Source organism: Mizuhopecten yessoensis, unplaced genomic scaffold (assembly GCF_002113885.1).
Source record: "Mizuhopecten yessoensis strain PY_sf001 unplaced genomic scaffold, ASM211388v2 scaffold8535, whole genome shotgun sequence".
Classification (NCBI taxonomy): Eukaryota; Metazoa; Mollusca; class Bivalvia; order Pectinida; family Pectinidae; genus Mizuhopecten; species Mizuhopecten yessoensis.
The window spans coordinates 120,864-141,934 of record NW_018407596.1 but is presented as its reverse complement, the minus strand read 5'-3'; positions in this window follow the sequence as shown (position 1 = coordinate 141,934).

Below are 21,071 nucleotides of genomic sequence, written 5' to 3'. Positions count from 1 at the left end.
GTCAACGCTTTTCACGTAATGTTACATATTTAATTCACAAAGACATGACACCAGGTGTATCATGAGGTATAGAAATATCAGTAGACAGTTTAAACATTGAGATCAACATCGGACGCATAATAAAATAACAAAATAACTGGGCTGTCACTAATTACCTAACCCATCACAAAAAGTTAAATAATACTCCCTAACTCATTACAAAAAGTTACATTATACTCCCTAACTCACCACAAAAAGTTACATAATACTCCCTAACTCATCACAAAAAGTTAAAGAATATTCCCTAACTCGTTACAAAAAGTTAAAGAATATTCCCTAACTCGTCACAAAAAGTTACATAATACTCCCTAGCTCGTCACAAAAAGTTACACAATACTCCCTAACTCATCACAAAAAGTTACATAATAATCCCTAACTCGTCACAAAAAGTTACATACTACTCCCTTACTCAACACAAAAAGTTAAATAATAATCCCTTACTCATCACAAAAAGTTAAAGAATATTCCCTAATTCATCACATAAAGGTAATAATATTCCCTAACTCACCACAAAAAGTAGCATAATACTCCCTAACTCACCACATAAAGTTAAATAATACTCACTTACTCAACAGAAAAAGTTAAATAATACTCACTACCCACAAAAAGTTACATACTACTCACTAACTCATCACAACAAGTTAAATAATTTTCCCTTACTCATCACAAAAAGTTACATAATACTCCCTAACTCATCACAAAAAGTTACATAATAATCCCTAACTCGTCACAAAAAGTTACATAATACTCCCTTACTCAACACAAAAAATTAAATAATATTACCAAACTCACCACAAAAAGTTACATAATACTCACTCACTCATCACAAGAAGTTAAATAATAATCCCTTACTCATCACAAAAAATAAATGATATTCCCTAACTCGTCACAAAAAGTAACATAATACTCACTAACTCGTCACAAAAAGTGCCAAATTACTCACTAACTCATCACAAAAAGTAACATAATACTCCCTAACTCGTCACAAAAAGTAACATAATACTCACTAACTCATCACAAAAAGTTACATAATATTCTCTTACAAATCACAAAAAAGTGTATCATGTATCAATTGACATATTATAACACTATCTGGGAACAAAACTTACTCTTTGGGGGAACCTAATTTTCCTTGTTTTTGTCCATGAAATATGGATGGTGTTGCTCGGGAGCATGTCTTTTTCTCAAAAAAAACACTATTTCCGGTTACACTAATAAACGGAGTCGGAAGTCTTTTCCGGATACAATCAAACAAGTTAGAGATAAGGGGAAATAACTCCTACATGATTATAAACTAAATTCACAAACAGTACAAGGAAGTTTCTTTGCTCAAAAAATGACGCCAACCCATTGAATATTGGAAAAGTTGTGTGCGATGACTGCAAAAAAATAAAAAATGGCGGGTGTTTTCGGGGGAAACGGAGATAATGTCTGTGGAAGTGTGTGCTGACCGCTCTGACGTATAACCGGTCAATAGTGACGTGCGGCGGGTAATCACAACAGTGAAACAAATTATCACCAAACAGACCGGAACGTCTAACGACATGGATGTGCGCTACTGACTGCATATGCAGATCATGCAAGACAAGATAAGCTTTCGTGTTCAATGTAGCACTTGTATTTGAAACCTCTCTTATATAGTTTTAGGTCCCACTTTAAGATGCAGTCCACAGACGGAGGAACTATATATATCCTTGTATGGTCGTTATCAGTTAGTTCCCTTTCCCAAACTCACAGACAGTTTGTTAGAAAGTATTTTATCATATATGTTAATGAGTGTTAATCTATTTTTTTTTTAAATATATGAGAACTAAAATTTGCAAGAGAAAAACTATAGCTAACATTCTTGTTGATATTTTACCTGTCGATACTTTACCTGTGCATGCTGCGCAAGAATAACCAAATACAGTCTAACGATGTGCTTGTCTCAAAGATCTTGACATTCACGCAGTAGATTCCTTTGCTTGTAAATGGTCGAGATCCCAAAACCTCTGTTTTGTGGTCGTTTTGGATATTTGGATGGGTTTTAGCCATTGCGAACGCAGTTTGTCCGTCCCTCCGCTCACAATTACACATAGAGCGAGAAGCATGGTGGAGCACCTCTCGTTATTGAGTAAGAAGCAGTTGAAAGAATTTTCAGGGGTACATGTAAGTGTTATGCATTCAATCATCAGAACATGATCAGTTCAGTAGACGTCATCGTCACTTTTTCTCTCTCTATATTTTGACGAAAGATTTTTCTCTGTGAAATCTCTTTGACCATTTGTTTATTGTAAGGGAATCGGGTGTGTAATGTACGGACTGGATAATAATTGTGAACCATTGTCATATATCGACAGTTTCATATACGTATGACGCACACATAAAGTAAAACGTATATTGGTAATGTGCAATTTTTTAACAGTTAGGAGTGATATATTTTCTTATTCTTCATACTCTACTACAATAAAGTATTCTATGCATATCCTTTTATGGATATTTTCCAAGATATATAATCCATATTCGTTACCTTTCACCACACAAATGACAATATATTTGATAAAAATAACGACTTAAGTAGTATGACAAGCAGACCCTCGGTCATTCCTTTTACAACAGACTGGTATATGTGACCTGCTTACTATAGTAGGTTGTGTCAAGAATACTGAGTTCTAGTCATAGTTGTACATGATTGATGTTGTACGTTAATAAGTGTTCAACAGAGCATTTTGAAGATAGTGTTGATCGTTAATATCACAAGTTTACAGTAACTTTTTACAGAAAAATCCCAATCATTATCACTTGTATATGTTTTGTACATTTCCTGTTAATCGTTAATAAATTTGTTAGATTTATATCATGGCGGTTGCTTCTACTTCTATCCTCCAGTATCGTCTGCTCCACTTCGTGGATATCTGCGTTGGTAATCACTGGGCGGATGTTTCTTCCAGCTTCGTCTCACTGTAAATAAGAAGTAATACAATGGTGCTAATGACGTCATTCGCACGTTATTGGCTCGTACTTGTCAATACACACTAACACCAATTGTAAAAAATACCGTCATTCGAACTCAGTGTCACTGCATGTCACTTTTACGTCAACTAACTTCGTTTTAATTGGTTGCGGATGACTCTTACCTGGACAGTTTAAGTTTAAAAAATGATTATGAAAACACAACTTTCTTAATTTACGTACAATGTGACGCTGTTTATTTGCAAACTATTTTCAAAAACTTATTTTCAACAAAAAATAATGATAATATTGTATCCAAACATATTTTGACCACACAATCAATTGTTGAAGCTTACAACTAATAACTGGCAACCAACAATTAAAGATTTTTGAAGCTTGACTTTGACTGATGCCAAATCTATGGCCTAAATCTGCAAAAAGAAGATTAAGTCTCAGTCTCATCAAAAACAAAAGTACCTGGTCTCCCACATTCAATGTGAATTTGAATGGTAATTCCATGGTTTGGAAAACACGCACAAGAGTGACAAATGCTTGTAAACATAGACCTGTATACAGATGAGACTCTGAATCTGTATTCAGCTTCCACAAGACATGTTTACATGAGTTGTTGTACAATTTACACCTTTTGATGTGATTTGATGGTGTCTGAGTACTGGCATCACAATGGCTAACACAATTGCCTGGTACTTGTACATGGTATGCATGATCGTGTAGACTGTTGTCACACCACTACATACTTGAACTGACAGTCTCCAAATCTGTTTGCACAGCAATGTCTTTCATTTGGTCGTGATCTGCTGTCACTAGTGGCTGACTGAAAATCAAAAATAATTATGATAATTAGATAAAAACCATGGAAAAGAATGCTATCTAAGTCTGTGCTAAAGCCATATCACTTCGACATTTAAATATGGTCACTGCCGGGTTTTGACACCTGAAATGGGCAGAAAAACATGTTTTCTCTTTATGCCAAGTTCCGGTTAATGTCATGGTTTTAGTTGAAAAATGAGAAGTGATATTTACCAAAAGGCAGGTGGGCCTTGATTACTCAATTTGGTTTACTTAACTTAACTCCCTAGATAAGAAATAACATTAATTTCATAAAAAGAAAAAAATACACCTTTGGGGAACATTTAATCGAGAGATATCCACTTTTAAAATGGTGAAGATCTTTATTGGGGCATTCTGGTTGTTCAATATGATTCTAGCATAGCCTAAGTTTAACTGTAACCTAACCGTGGCTCTGTTAATGACCCTTGGTCTGGGATGTTTTCGAATTGCACATCAAAGCCATTTCAAATGTTTGTGAAAACAGCTTCTATTGAAGTGAACTCCTGGCTGTGTCTCAAATTATGACCCAAATGATTAATATAAACATCAAGTATGCCAACATAGTAGATATTTGTTACAGTAGCTCAGTACCGATTACTGCCCTTGTTGAACTTTGACCTCTGGCTGAGGCTCCATTTAAGGACAAGTGGGTAAGACCTGAACATAATTTGAATAATATTTATTTACATTCTTCAAGAAATTGATAGTTAATTATACCTTTCCATGAAACTGCTCTCATCAGCATACTTTCTCTTAAGAATTTCGCCAGTCTCCTTGGTCCTGAGTGAATATCTAAAATAAGAAAATAATATTGATTTTATTGTTTAAAGACAAATACAGATATCCAAGTTTCGGTTGTCCATATGAATTTAAAATTATAACTATATAGCATTACTTTCAACTAAAAGTAACACTTAAAATTGTTTGTATTAATTAGCATAACTAGTGGACTGTCGAGTTTCATACAAATTTCCATTCCTTTGCATTGCTCTCATTAATCTGTATCTTTATTTTGAGGATTCTTCTGCTTTTGTTTGTAGGATTGTCATAGCCTACATTGATATAATGGGAAAATGATACATCACATTTTGCATAATATGAATATGTGCAACCAATAGATGTGTTCCATGAATTCAATTAATTAATTCACTAATATTTTTCTTAGTAATTGTCTGAGCATTTGAAACATGGACTAGATTGACATTTTTATCATGGGAAATTTCAGAATTAAGCAGAAAGTATGGCGTAATAGGAGAGAACAACTATAATATTTTCAAAGAAAAGAACTTTAACCTTATGAGAAAGTATAAGGTTGATAAGAATTATTTTTCAAAATATTGTTATTTAATATATGAAGAGCAAATAAAAGATTTGACTTTTTTCACTGCCCATCATAAAAGGGCACCAATTTTGGAAATGAATTTTATGTATTTGGTAGGCACAGTTGATCCGAACAAACAAAAACTCGCTTTGGTAAATCTTTCCTGTTGATGGTTTTTACCCAACACAATATTTGGCACTCGTCGTCTGGCAGTTTATGCAGCGAAAAGGGGATCAAACAGGGGCATTCGTCATGTAAAGTACCATGTGTGTCACATATTGTAAATCTCCAGTTAAACGATTTCTTTCTGTTGTTTGAACACCCGACAATATCCACCGCCGCCTCGGTACTTTGAGGTGTCCGCCATTGTTGTTTACCTTAGTAATCACGTCCTTAATGGTCGACTGATCACGTGATTTAAGATGCACCTATTGTCGATGACGTAATATGCCAATCAAGTTGTATATTGGTAAAGGTATTGGTAATGGTAAAGGTATTGTTATCGGAATTAGTATTGTAATTGTATTGGTAATGTTATTGGTAATGGTAAAGGTATTGGTTATGGTAATGGTAATGGTAAAGGTAAAGGTATTGGTATTGGTATTGGTAAAGGTATTGGTATTGGTAAAGGTATTTGTATTGGTAAATGTATTGGTATTGGTATTGGTAATGGTAAAGGTATTGGAAACTGTATTGGTAATAGTATTGGTCATGGGAAAGGTATTGGTTAAGGTAATAGTAATGATAAAGGTATTGGTATTGGTAATGGTATTCATTAACCGCCTGTTTTGTATTAGAATTAGCTACCAATTGGTTTTTTTTGCCAAGAATACTGCAATAAGTTTAATTTCCGAATCTTCCAAAACCTCAATGAAAGTTTGTTTTTTCTAAAGTTCAAAATAGAATTACTCATCCATTTTGGTTTTGTGTAATGTTGGAAAAATTGATTCATATTTGAAAACGAAGAATGGTGTACAGTTGTTAATATGCTTATGCTATCGACGATAAGAGTACAAGAAATCGTACACGTGTCTTTTCTTTTATCGACCATTCCTCTCACAAAATCAATTTTGAGACGACGGCTTCCCTGCAATTTTTCTTTTTGTCCCTTTCTTATTTACAGAATGTAAACCTTTGAAATGTCTTATTATAAATGAAATTGCTGCATTTTATATTAATATCATAAAATGTGTAAACATGTATTAGTGTGGTGTGGAGTTATTGTATGAAAATATCATTTGTTTTATCATATGGCAGAAATCTCCCCTCCCTGTAAACAACGATTATTCGTCTTGACGAAGCAGTTTTAAGCCCTGTTTACGGGGAATCATCTGTGAAAGGCTTAACTGTTTTACCTCAGTATCACTTAAATTCAATGTAATGTAACGAGGCTTCAACCTATTTTACTTACTTACACTACTTAAAAAAGAAACAGAAAAGGGAAAGAAGTAAATTATCCTGATCTATGATAACATATTGTCACAAGTTCTATAAGACAGGACGATACTCATCATCTCATCGGAATAATAACAGAGAGTAAGCTTTCTTAATCTACTGCGCAATAGACAGAGTATATAACATAACATGTGATCTGTTGTCCTTTGACAGATTTCAGTTTCCCACATTATCATTGTATGTTGCCACAAGACATTCCTCTGACATTAACACAAATGCATTTTTATTTATTATTTGATGGTTTCACTTAGCACAATTTCATGAAGATTTATGAAAAAAGTGTACAGACGGAAACACTGTTCAATTAAGCAATGTGATTTCAGTAAAAAAGTGACAAGGGTTCATAGACATGCTTCATATTAAGTGCCTTATACATTGTGTCACTGAACGATTGATTTGTGTATTTCGTGTGCCTTTGATATTGGTTATGAAATGTTTGTTGTTCAATCTCATTTCAATCTTGCAAATGTCCATTTTCCCACGGCAACTTCGACAAACTAGCAAAGGAGGGTCCTTTTTAGTGTGGACAAATGTCGTGGACCAAGTAGTATGTGAATTAAAAATGAATCGAATTTAACATGAGAAAAATAGAGAATGTCATTTCAATTATCCACGCAGCTGACGTAATTTGCATTACTTGTGTATAAACCCCTCCTTGTGCAACGAAACATGTGCGCAAATTCCATATTTGGAACATATATGTTGATATATTGTAATGTTGGACACTGTTAACTTATATGAATTGAAAAAAGGTCATGTTTATAATAAAAGCATTCTGATCTAATGTAGAGAAGGTACGCAAAGGTGATCAGAAAAGTATGCATTAAATAATAACGAATCCGTTAGCAGACGAATGTTGCAGCCCTAGCAATGCTGGCGGGGACGTAACAACCCATGTAAACCTTGTTTAGTAAAAGTAGGATGTTAACTCGATACTTGTCTGCTAAATGGCGACAGTGGGACTGTTTTTGATTACAGTGCGACAAGATAAAAATGATTTTGTGGTAGAAGTATTTGTGTTTCAAAACAATCTTGTCCTACAATAACAGTTCGTTGCTGTGTGCTTAATCTAACATGCTTAAGTGACCAGAAGTTATATTCGGCGCGTTACAACTCAAATTAATACATTTCTTAGTATAATATATAATAATTTATTAAAACATATCATGGAAAATATCGTTTCATTAATTCTTCATATTATTTTAATGAACAATTGACGCTTAACGAAAAACTAAACATAAGTATAAAATCACTGATATACATGCCCAGTGAGTATGTTCATTGCGTAAACAAATGTAACTTGTCCAGCTGTATTACTTTACCCAAGATGCTATAGGTTTAGAACAACGTATTTGAAAAAAACGTTCAAGTAATGAGTCTCTGGACACACCGATTACCGAGTGTTTTATGATTGTTCTCTCTTGTTTTTGTTTGATTATTATACTCGCAGATCAAACTGATTCCAATATTTTCCTTGTTTTTTTCCCTCTCGATAAGGATGCTACATGTAACAGTTATACTTTATTCCTCTATTTCCTTCTACTTAAGTATAATAAAATTACTCAAATTTATAATCTATTTGCAAATTTCCTGCTGCTTTTATTTGATAATGATACTCCCAGTCACAAGTGATAACAACGTTAACATATTTTTTTAGTTTGATATGTACTCTCACAATTAACATTAATTACAATGTAACATTCTGATTTTGTTTGATATGTACTCTCACAATTAACATTAATTACAATGTAACATTCTGATTTTGTTTGATAGGTATACTCACAGTTAACATAAATTACAATGTTACATTTATTTTTGTTTGATGAGTATACTCACAAAACATAAATTACAATGTAATTTCTGATTTCTAATTTCTGATAAGTATACTCACAGTTAACATGAATAACAATGTAACATTCCGATTTTTTGTTTGATAAGTATACTCACAATTAATATAAATTACAATGTAACATTCTGATTTTATTCCATAATCCTACTCACAGTTACAATCTAATACACTGGAGACGAGTTAACATTAGTTGTAAAACTTGTTACCGAATTGTGGAGTGTGTAATACCTGATATATTGTACCTTCGTTGTTTAGTTGTCACAATGAAATGACATAAAAGTTGTTAAGATTTAGAAAAAAACCCCGAAACAAAACCAAAACGAACCACATAGTTTTCCTTCCTCATTTTCAAAGCACAGATAACAATGGTTTGGAGATGAAAAATACTTTTATAATAATAATAATAATAGTTGGAGGTTCTTATATACCGCTTTATCACAACCTAGTTCGTAGGTCGTCTCAAAGCGGTTCACAAATTATTATCCGTGGTTATAGGGCCTTCGTAACTAGCCAATACATTTCTCAACCCTCTGGGGAGCATACAGCCGGAGCTGCCATTTCGTCGCTAACAGCTAGCATTCAACAATTCTAGCACTGCCCAACCAAGTACTCATTTACAGCTGAGTAGATTGGAACAAGCGGAGTAAAGTATTTTGCTCAAAGATACAACACATTGCCGTGCCGTGGCGCGAACCCGCAACCCATCGATCACGAGCCCGCGGCGTCCTACCACTGGACTACCGTGCCTCCTAAATACCTAAATACTTTCCGGCGTTTCGTTTTCATATCGACGTTAATATATTATGAGAATAATTTGTGTCTATGCATGAAAGATAAGAAAATCTTGAAATCAAGAGACGAGGATTACTCCAGCCAACATTCTCAGACCTGAACAAGTTTTTCTCTTTTAATTTCATCCATAGAATAAGTTGAGAAACCATGAATAGGCGTTTTGAACCATTTTGAAAACATCAACTTGTTCATTAAGCTTTTTGTAAAACAACAAACTGATTTTCTCAGTATAACATACCAATGAATACAATTTTCGAATGTATGTGGTAACATTATTTATTTTTTTGTCGGCTAATACCGAATTTTCCTTCTTTTTTGGCGTCACGTTGAAATTTGAGTATTTAAAATAAAAATAAAGGCAAAGAGGAAAAACTTACTACGGGGGTTAAACTCGGGATTGATACATTGCCAGTCCTACACTTGACCAATATGTTATCGAGGGATTATAAATGCACAGCATAAAAATGAGAAACGTATTATACATCGACGAGGCAAGCACACTGCGGCGGTTCTGTATGACTAATACAACCTTCTCCTACCTTTAGGGTTTGACAAGGAAAAATCTCTTACCCTTGGGAGATTTATTTGGTTGTCTTACCCGAGACTCTGCCGAGAGCTAAACACTTACCCCAAGGGTAGGGGATGATTCATTTTCTCCCATCATTTCAATATTATGTATAAAAACAACAGTTTTCAGCATTTGTAATCTGTTCGTTATCATAATTTACACATGACCCCTCCTGTCGAAATCTGATAATGATGTCAAATCTGATTGTTTCCCTTGTAATGGCATTGTATTGTTTCTTTTTGCGTGCAAATTGTCATACAGGAGAAAATTCAGTCAAAGGTGGGAGAACCCAGTTTCACCCTTTATTGACCATCAATACATTCATGGCCCTCGTTGGATCATAGAAAGTTTAATTGTTCCTCCTCATTGGAACCTCTTATCTTAAATTATTGAACATGGTGTAGTTGTATCAAACCATTGTATTTTAATGCACGACATTGGACGTTATACTGTATGTGATTTAGACACGACCTTGATACAAGAACACAGTATTATATTCTTTTGTTGTTTGTGTTAGTCTTAAAATAACAGACGTCTGCTTTATCATTACTCAGTATTGTCGATTGTTAACAACAATAATTATATTTACCTTTGACCTGTAATCGAGGTAAAACTATCCGATAATTACAAGCATTGATCTATTTTCTTCAACAATTTCTTCTAATTTTTGATAATGAGTAGCTAGTGACAATTTTATTTTTTAGTTTCCCTCACATTTATTCAGTGTACTATGTATCTCACATTGACTAAATAAAAGTCATTATAGACACTGATTGATACATCCGGAACTGTTATTATCTCTTACTTTAGGCGTGTCTCAGTGTACCGGACATTGATTGATAAGACCTAAGGCTGTCTCTTACGTTTAGGCGTGTCTCAGTGTACCGGATCTTTGAATAAAAGTTATCTTCAAAATAGTTAGATCACGCATGTTATCCTGAGGCCGAATCTACATGTCCGCCTTCCCTAATTATCATAGGTGTTAGTTTCTACCGTAATGTCGTTTTACCTAATAGTAAATACAGTTTATGTAACTTTTATGAAATATTATAAACGAAAAAAATACTTATCTACTTCTCAAACCATCTGAGAGTAAAAAACGACAAAGAGTTATGCTTGTGGTTTCCTGAATGGCTAAATACCATGACTTTGATCTAAACAAGTCTTTTCCCTGGAAAATCATGGATAATCATATTTAATGAAAACCGTTTCCATTAGTTGTTCATATTAATCTATTTTTTGTTGATATTTTGTTTTATACTCAAGGTAAAAGTGAAAAAGGAGTCTAGAGCGCCTTACATGATGTTTTCAACTTTGTGATTAGTAGTTTTGCCTCAGTGTTAGAGGGTGCAATACTTTCTTTTGTTTCTTTTTAACATGGTTAAGGATTTTCAATTATTTGTGATTTATTTGTCGAAATAACGGCCGCTCAGTCCGTGTAGTTTTCAAGGAATTAAAGACATGTGAGATAATAATTTAATTAATTATCTATATCCACAACAAATAATCTCGCTTATTGCGCTCTATTGAAGGAAAACAGATAATTTCCTCGGACTGTAAGCCGTGCACACTTGTTCATCTGTCTTTCTAAGAGAGCTGGCAACACCCGATGATCTGCGCTTTTTTCAACATACCATGTCGTCTGGTCTAAAGTTTACACAAGCTTATCACTTTCAGTTAAACAAACTAAAACAATATTAATTATGTTCCGCGGTGATAGCGCTGTAAACGTTATTTATGGTTAGTGTATCTATAACGTGAACATACAACGGACATTGATATATTATCACGGTAAGTAAGCTTGTGTTTCTGCACAGTGTTCAGTAAGGGGTAACCTGCCATTCTGTTTTTCTGGTTAAGGCGATGACGTTAGCGATGCTGCAAGTCGTAAACTTTGTTTGTTTGTCTGATTAACAGCTATAGTCATTTAAGGACGTGCCAGTTTTTTTGGTGGTGGAGAAAAGCCGGAGTTCACGGAGAAAAACCACTGACCTAAGGCCAGTACCTTGCGACTGCCCCACGTAGATCTCAAACACGCGACCCAATTGTTGGAGGGCTAGTGGTAGGAGAATGTCAGACGCCTCATAATATAAGCAAAATATCTAAAGCAGTGATATCAGTAAATAGGTCATAGTTCTAACAGTATATGTACATACTGTTTGCTTTGATCCTTTGCACGCGATTCATGGAATATGTCAAGAAAGCAAATACTGTTATGACCTCATGAATGTTAAAAATAAAACTTAATTCCTTAAATAAATAGTAAACATGAATTTATACAAATAAAAGTCTACCAGCAGTAACACCGGCAAAGTGAAAGTAGTAAGCCACACAAACACACTCTCTTCCTGCGTCAAAATAACGTGCTTGAACTAACATAAAGCTGATGACGTAAACAGACAAACGTACTGCGAGAAGCATCATACAATACGGTACCGGGTCTACGATGAACTAACATAATGTTGATGACGTACACAGACAAACGTGCTGTGGGTAGCATCATACGACACGGTACCGGGTGTATTATGAACTAACATAATGTTGCTGACGTACACAGACAAACGTGCTGTGGGAAGCATCATACGACACGGTACCGGGTGTATTATGAACTAACATATGTTGATGACGTACACAGACAAACGTGCTGTGGGTAGCATCATACGACACGGTACCGGGTGTATTATGAACTACAAATGTAACATAATGTTGCTGACGTACACAGACAAACGTGCTGTGGGTAGCAGCATATGACACGGTACCGGGTCTACGATCTGCGTTCTGTCACAGTTTGTATGAAAACAATATACATAACCACTAGATTTGTAGATTACAGGTTAAACTGGGTTAGTTATCACTCTGTAGCTTTGTGTGTCAGATCAATTTGTTTATAAACGACGATGAATTAGAAAGAGATATGTTCAAAGACTGTAGCTTGCTTGCTCTGGTATAAAACGGTCATTCATTTATAACAAGTTCACTTAACGAGTTAACTTATAATGGGGTAAAATATAAGCAACAGATTATAGAATAAAGGTAAAAACAAATCGAGCAGTTAGAGATTTAATAGCCTACAAAGTCTACATACCAGCAGTGGACCAGGAGTTAGAATAAACTGAAGATTACAAGTAGTACATCATTTGTTCAATATCTATACATCTATTCATTTTCCTATGCGAGGAAAGACAACTATTTATTATTTGGTTATGTTGGATGAACTGTATGAAAACCCAATTGTTTTTGTTTACGTCAGGTTTAGTATTGTAAATGTTGTAGTAATGATTGGAAGGAACACAAATAAAGAAGTTAGTCTTGAAGAAATAATAATAATTTATTAAACATAGATTAATTGTTCAATATCTATTCAATTCTTGAAACATTGAAGCTTTCTTAATCTCTTGCAAACCAAAAAGCTTTTCGATCAGGTCCTGTTGTTAGAAAGGTACATCGAATACAGTCCGGAAGCATAGATCTAATGTCTCACCATACGTTCAATACAGCCCAGAGGCTCTACGCCTCTGGGCTGTATTGAACGTAAGGTGAGACATTACGGTCTCAGTATACGTTTAATATATCCCGGAGACGTAGGCCTTTTGTCTCAGTATACGTTTAATACAGCCAAGAGGCGTAGGTCTTACGTCTAAGTGCACGTTCAATACAGCCAAGAGGCGTAGGCCTTTTGTCTCAGTATACGTTCAATACAGCCCGGATACGTAGGCCTTTTGTCTCAGTATATGTTCGATACAACCAAGAGGCAAAGGCTTTTTGTCTCAGTATACGTTCAATACAGCCAAGAGGCGTAGGCCTTACTTCTCAGTGCACGTTCAATACAGCCAAGAGGCGTTGGCCTTTTGTCTCAGTATATGTTCAATACAACCAAGAGGCAAAGGCTTTTTGTCTCAGTATACGTTTAATACAGCCCAGAGGCGTAGGCCTTACGTCTCAGCATACGTTCAATACAGCCTGGAGACGTAGGCCTTCCGTCTCAGCATACGTTCAATACAGCCCCAGAGGCGTATGTCTTACGTCTCAGTATATGTTCAATACAGCCTGGAGGCGAAGGATTTCCGTCTCAGTATATGATCAATACAGCCCAAGAGGCGTAGGCCTTACGTCTCAGTATACGTTCAATACAGCCAAGAGGAGTAGGCCTTTTGTCTCAGTTTACGTTCAATACAGCTAAGAGGCGTAGCCCTTTCGGCTCAGTATATGTTCAATACAGTCCGGAGACGTAGGCCTAACGTCTTAGTATACCTTCAATACAGGCTGGAGGCGTCGGCCTTACGTCTCAGTATACGTTCAATATAGCCCAGAGGCATAGGCCTTACGTCTCAGTATACGTTCAATGCAGCCTGGATGCGTAGGCTTTTCGTCTTAGTAGTATATGTTCAATACAGCCTGGAGGCGTAGGCCTTACGTTTCAGTATATGTTCAATACAGCCTGGAGGCGTAGGTCTTACGTCTCAGTATACGTTCAATACAGCCCCAGAGGCGTAGGCCTTTTGTCTCAGTATATGTTCAATACATCCTGGAGACGTAGGCCTTACGTCTCAGTTTACGTTCAATACAGCCAAGAGGCATACAATATATGTAGGCCTTACGTTTCAGTATATGTTCAATACTGCCCGGAGACGTAGGCCTTATGTCTCAGTATACCATCAATACAGCCAAGAGGCGCTGGCCTTACCTCTCAGTATATGTTCAATATTGCCCGGGGGCGTAGGCCTTCAGTCTCAGTATACGTTCAATACAGCCTGGAGGCGAAGGCCTTACATCTCAGTTTACGTTCAATACAGCCAAGAGGCATAGGCCTTACGTCTCAGTATATGTTCAATACTGCCCGTAGACGTAGGCCTTATGTCTCAGTATACGTTCAATACAGCCAAGAGGCGTTGGCCTTACGTCTCAGTATATGTTCATTACAGCCCGGAGGCGTAGGCCTTAAGTCTCAGTATACGTTCAATACAGCCCCAGAGGCGTAGGCCTTTTGTCTCAGTATATGTTCAATACAGCCCCAGAGGCGTAGGCTTTTTTGTCTCAGTTTACGTTCAATACAACCAAGAGGCGTATGCCTTACCGCTCAGTATACGTTCAATACATCCCAAGAGTCGTAGGTCTTTTGTCTCAGTATACGTTCAATACAGCCAAGAGGCGTAGGCCTTACGTCTCAGCATACGTTCAACACAGCCTGGGGGCGTAGGCCTTACGTTTCAGTATACGTTCAATACAGCCTGGAGGCGTAGGCCTTACGTTTCAGTATAAGTTTAATACAGCCTGTAGGCGAAGGCCTTACGTCTCAGTATACGTTCAATACAGGCCGGAGGCGTCGGCCATACATCTCAGTTAACGTTCAATACAGCCAAGAGGCATAGGCCTTACGTCTCAGTATATGTTCAATACTGCCAGGAGACGTAGGCCTTATGCCTCAGTAAACGTTCAATACAGCCAAGAGGCGTTGGCCTACCGTCTCAGTATATGTTCATTACAGCCCGGAGGCGTAGGCCTTAAGTCTCAGTATACGTTCAATACAGCCCCAGAGGCGTAGGCCTTTTGTCTCAGTATATGTTTAATACAGCCTGGAGACGTAGGCCTTTTGTCTCACTATATGATCAATACAGCCTGGAGACGTAGGCCTTACCGCTCAGTATACGTTCAATACATCCCCAGAGTCGTAGGCCTTTTGTCTCAGTATACGTTCAATACAGCCAAGAGGCGTAGGCCTTACGTCTCAGCATACGTTCAATACAGCCCGGGGGCGTAGGCCTTACGTTTCAGTATACGTTCAATATAGCCTGGAGGCGTAGGCCTTACGTTTCAGTATAAGTTTAATACAGCCTGTAGGCGAAGGCCTTACGTCTCAGCATACGTTCAATGCAGCCCGGAGGCGTAGGCCTTATGTCTCAGTATACGTTCAAAACGTGTAGATGGATGGACATCCTTTTTATCCGTTTCAAAAAGTTGGGCATCATGAGTAATGAATAAAGTTATATAACGTTCATCGAAATATTAAAAATCGTCCAAAAAAACAACAAAAAACAAACAAGAACAAGAATGTTAAAGGAAATGGCTACGTCGCGGACATTGCGTTTACTTTGTACAATACTTGGTACCACGACGTGACCAAGAACATACGGCACAAAACGGGCGAGCGTTATGATTCTCTGTCTTTAAACTTAGGACAAGAAAATAAATGACACATTTTGTTTGTCAAATTTGAACACCCAATAATCACAGGTCTACCAATCGAGACTGGGAGATGTATTGTACATAGTCGTGACTCAAAGACTATTCATAGTAAAACCTTACTTTATTGTTGGTACTTTTAAGTGCCATTGCCTAATAAATGTAGCTAACCAAGTGTATATATTCCTTCGACTATACAATAAACATGTATATATTTGTTATAATGTTATATTTTGAGGTGAAAGTGTTCCATGTGATATGTCTAAACACTAACTTTTTAATGTGAAGCCTAATAAATATTGTCCTTGATTTCCTTAATCCATCAAATTTTACAAATAAAGGACTTACATTTTTGCAAACATTACATTTTATTGAATATGGGTTTCAAAATTTCCACAGGAACGATATTGATTTCTTCTGGTTCCTTTACGTTGTCATTGATCGTCACTTAATCATTGTTGTAATTGGCATAGATAGTGGGAAGCGATTCTTTTTAATGTGAAATGTGGTGAATTCAGAATTTTTTTTATTATGGAAATGTCAGGTCAGTGTTTTCCAATCCACCCCCACCCGTTTTTCAAACTTTCCTTATTTTAAATATAAATCAATTTGTGTTATGCTGATCTATTTTAATACATCATGCTATCTACCTATTTGAACAGTCCCGTGCCAAATTAAAGTTCACAGTTATCTTTTTCCCTCTTAATTTACTGCATTTCTAATTATTTCAGTGAGTTTTCCTTATCTCATTTAATGTTACTTATCGAGAGAAATATTTGAAACATGAAAGAGAGTTATCTGAATATTTCTTTCACAATACGTTTAATTCTGTTCGTTGAGCGATTTTCAAGATGTTCAAAGGAAACTATACTTGTTACATAACGTCATTTTGTTCTTTATCTTACTAAAACTTTATGGCAAAATATTTGTTTAAATCCCAAGATACACCTGTCGTATCTTGAAAACTGCGAAACTGCAAATTATGAAAATATAATGCGAAAAAAGCCCAGACATTTAATGGATTTTAAAAGCCATGCAATCGTATGTACATTAAAACAACGACCGTTCATAGAATTATACCATATATGTTGTTTTTTTATCTAAATCTGTTGGATATATCTAACATACACATTTAAAAATTCCAAATACACCGCAGAACACATGTGGTTTTAAAATACATCTTTTTTGATGGTAGACATTATGTAGTAAATATCACGTGGTGAAATACACAGGGACCTGATTTGTAACCGCTACATTTGGACCTAAACTATTTACTCTGAACACCTTAGATTAGGTCCAAATATAGCAGTAACAAATGATCAGGTCCCTGTGGCATAATACTCCAATCAAGTCATTCCTTTGCCCCACTTTTATCAATCATTGATGTCATCATTCACAAGGAAAGTATTGTTCATAGTTGTATGTTTTGTCTTTGTTTAACTGATACTGTATAACTTTGGTATAAAATAGCATATATTAGAACTACTTTTTGTTTTTAACAGTGATAGGGATACTTTTATTCCCCAGCATCTTTGGGAGGGATGCTAGGGTTGGGGTGCCCCGGGATCATCCCTCTTACGTAATAAAGCCTCATGCAAAAGGCCTCTTTCTCTTCATTTTCTCTTTCTTTTTCATTCATTCTTTCATACTCAAACTCAAAATCATTCATTCTTTCATACGTATATTTCATTCATTATAATAACGATAATATTTATTTTGATTAAATTGATATATTAATTTACATCAACCATTCCTTCTTTATATATTCAAATATTGAAAGTATTTTCATATTTATAAATTCATTTACATGCCACAAATTCTGCTTTATTGATGTGGGATTGCCATATTGTCCTAAAATTTAGACAAGATAAAACCGAATTCATGTTCTTTGAATGATGTTGTTTTTCATGTGTAATTTGGATTAACTTGAGAAGGAATGTCTGGGGAAATAAAAAAGAGTACAAATACTAATGTACCTACCAATTTAGACCTATATACATAAACACAAAAACATAAACAGTGTACAATTATGTGAAATTTAACTACAAATTATGTAATCATAAATACATCATACACACACTTGAAATGACAAATATATTACTTAAGTCATACATATATACCACACATAATTGTACACACATACACTCGTACCCATACACATACAACCTTGCATGCCTGACATTATATAGACATTGCAAACATTCTTTATATTAAGACATTTAATATGTGGATACATCCATCCTTTCTATTACAATAAATAATTATATATTTACCATGCCATTTGGGTCTACACATACAAATAAAACAATAAACATACTTATCAACATAACACATACACAAGACGGATATAATACATACATGTACATTTGTACGCCTGTTATTTACTTAAATATCAAAAATCTTTCTTCATGTTTTAATTAATTCTATACGGGTTGTAAGTTTACCCAGATATGCAATTTATATTAAATGTTTTTCTCTCAAATATTAATGGGAGACCACTTTTGGTTAAACTTGTTCATTGTGTTATTGAAAGAAGACATTATTTGAGCTTCTTAGTTTAAAACCTTAAAGATACGTTCATTGATGATAAGTCGCTGTCTGGTGCCTTTAATTAATCAAGTCCCGCAATGCATTTAGTATTACTGATCATGGTCAGTAGGCGCTTCTAACGATCAGACGACGTTCTTGAAAATTTACATCCTACAAGGTATATGTATCGTTTTTGTTATTTTTCAGAATGAAATATATACTGTTATGTGTGAATTATGGAAACAAGTTACTGCTTGTACCATGAATTGCATGTCAACACATTCAAGTATTGTTATTTTACCGAAAGATTGTCTATATTGTAACATCATCTCGGAGCATAGCCAAAAGTCGGTTCGACTTGGACACAAACAAGCCACGATATATCGTCTTACAAAAAGTAAAATAACATGGATATACATCATTTAAAAGATCACATGCTCAGTTTTTTTTAATTTAAAGTCCTTTGGTTGGAAACTATAACGCATAGATTATTTATATTTCAAATCGCACTCGTGCCAAGGGCTATCGTATTCGGACCCCAGTCATCTCAGACTCATTTCACGGCTTATTAAAACGACTGTATTTTCAACAAATGGCAAATAAATTGACAATATATATGGTTTACCTGCATAATTGTCTGGTAAAGAATGTGTGTGTCTCCAACATTTTGGATGATTGTGACAAATAAATTTACAAATATTTTCTTGTCATCATTAGTGTTCGCCAAGCCTGCCATTTTATTACAAACAGTTTCGTTCCGGAGCGTGAGTTCGAACTTAAGTCTGTTCTTTGGCAGTCCCAGCTTTTGGGCTCAGCTTGAGGCGTTGAGCTGAGGTTTTTAGTTTGTAATAACGAAATACGGATGCTGAGCTTGAGTTCTTGAGTTCGGACTCAAATCTCAGCTTAAGTACGTTTGTGATACGGAAGCCAGGACTGCAAATGATTTGGTCTAAATCGGAATCTAGGCGAAGTTGAAAGTGTATCAGCCAATTAAAATGAGTGAATCTTTGATATTTTAGCATTAAAACGAATGAAATAACAGCTTTTTATGCATAATTAATGCACAGTTTATAGTTTTAATATCAATATTGTACCCATGAATAGTGGTTCTAGACAAAAAAAGTTTTAGAGAAAAACTATACTCAATGGGACAGGTGATGTCCTATGCTACTTGTCAAAAGAAAAATGATATTTAATAAACCTAAATACATCAACATTTGCCAGTTAGAATTTACATAGATATCTTTTAACAAGTTTAAAAAAATAGTGGCTATGTATTTGGTCGGAGAGGACTAAACATGTATGTAAATTATCAGAGATTATTACCTTTTACGTGTGAACCAAAACACTGTCATAGTATAATTGTTTAGTTAGCTACAAGGTATACATTTAAAATATACCTTAGTTAACTTTAGCTAATTTTGTAAGGATGTGTTACAATGTCGGTTTTATTAATCAGAAGTTTTCAGGCGGTGTATTTATAACGTGAAATATTTTAATATTGTTCCACTTATGTGTGACTTGACCTCTTTGTCAAAACTACGCTTGCACATTTGTATAGGAAAACAATAAAGCAATGAGAACATCGACTTTCCCTGATTTAACTTGTCGCTGAAGATGATACATATTTCATTGATATACATAACAATTTGTTTATATTACCTTGTATTCATTTAGATAGTCTAGGCCCATTACCTACAACTCGGACGGCCTAATGTACTCAACAACCCCTGTTAATGTATATTTCAAGCTAATGCATTTGTTTACACATTCCGACTATAATGTAAACGATAATCTTTCGATAATGCTGATAGGTTGAAAAACATAGGAGGGGATGATTTACAGGGTAGTAAACAAGCAAAATGAATGTTTCATATACCAAATTTTAAATTAATGTATTTTTAAGACGGCAATGCTTCAAAAGAACAACAACAAAGCTTCTCTATGATGAGTCGCGTTTCAAGTGAAACATGGCTGTATCGAATAGCATCGTTGTCTATGATAGGAGAAACACACAATGGCGTGTTGAGATTAAGGAAACTCGATACGCAGATATCAGTAGTCCAACGAATGGTTAAAGTTGATACATTAATTTGTAATTATTTTCAAATTTATTTTGTTTATAGCGGATCAATCTGATTGGTCCCATCATTACTTGCCTACTTTTTCATACACGGTATGACCACCATGGCCGAGTTTCGGTGCCAAAACAGGTTGACCTACGTATACCCTATCGGAATAGGATTAAGTTTTTAACTGTTCGTTCCTAACAGTCATAGCGTTCTCCTCAAATTACTCGCGTGTGCCTATCCATTTGTTGTGGGGTCGGGACACGCGACCCCTAATTAAAGGCTTCCCTATACGTCTCCCTACACCTGCTATAATGCTACCCACCAATTTGATACCCATATTGACACGAAATGTAAAAACACAATTCTGTAACAATCAAATCTATATATGGGGAACAGAAAGATACATAGTTAATTCAAATATCAAATTCACTTTATACATTACCTGTAACATGCGAAAATTGTTTTAAAAACTCAGTAGATGGC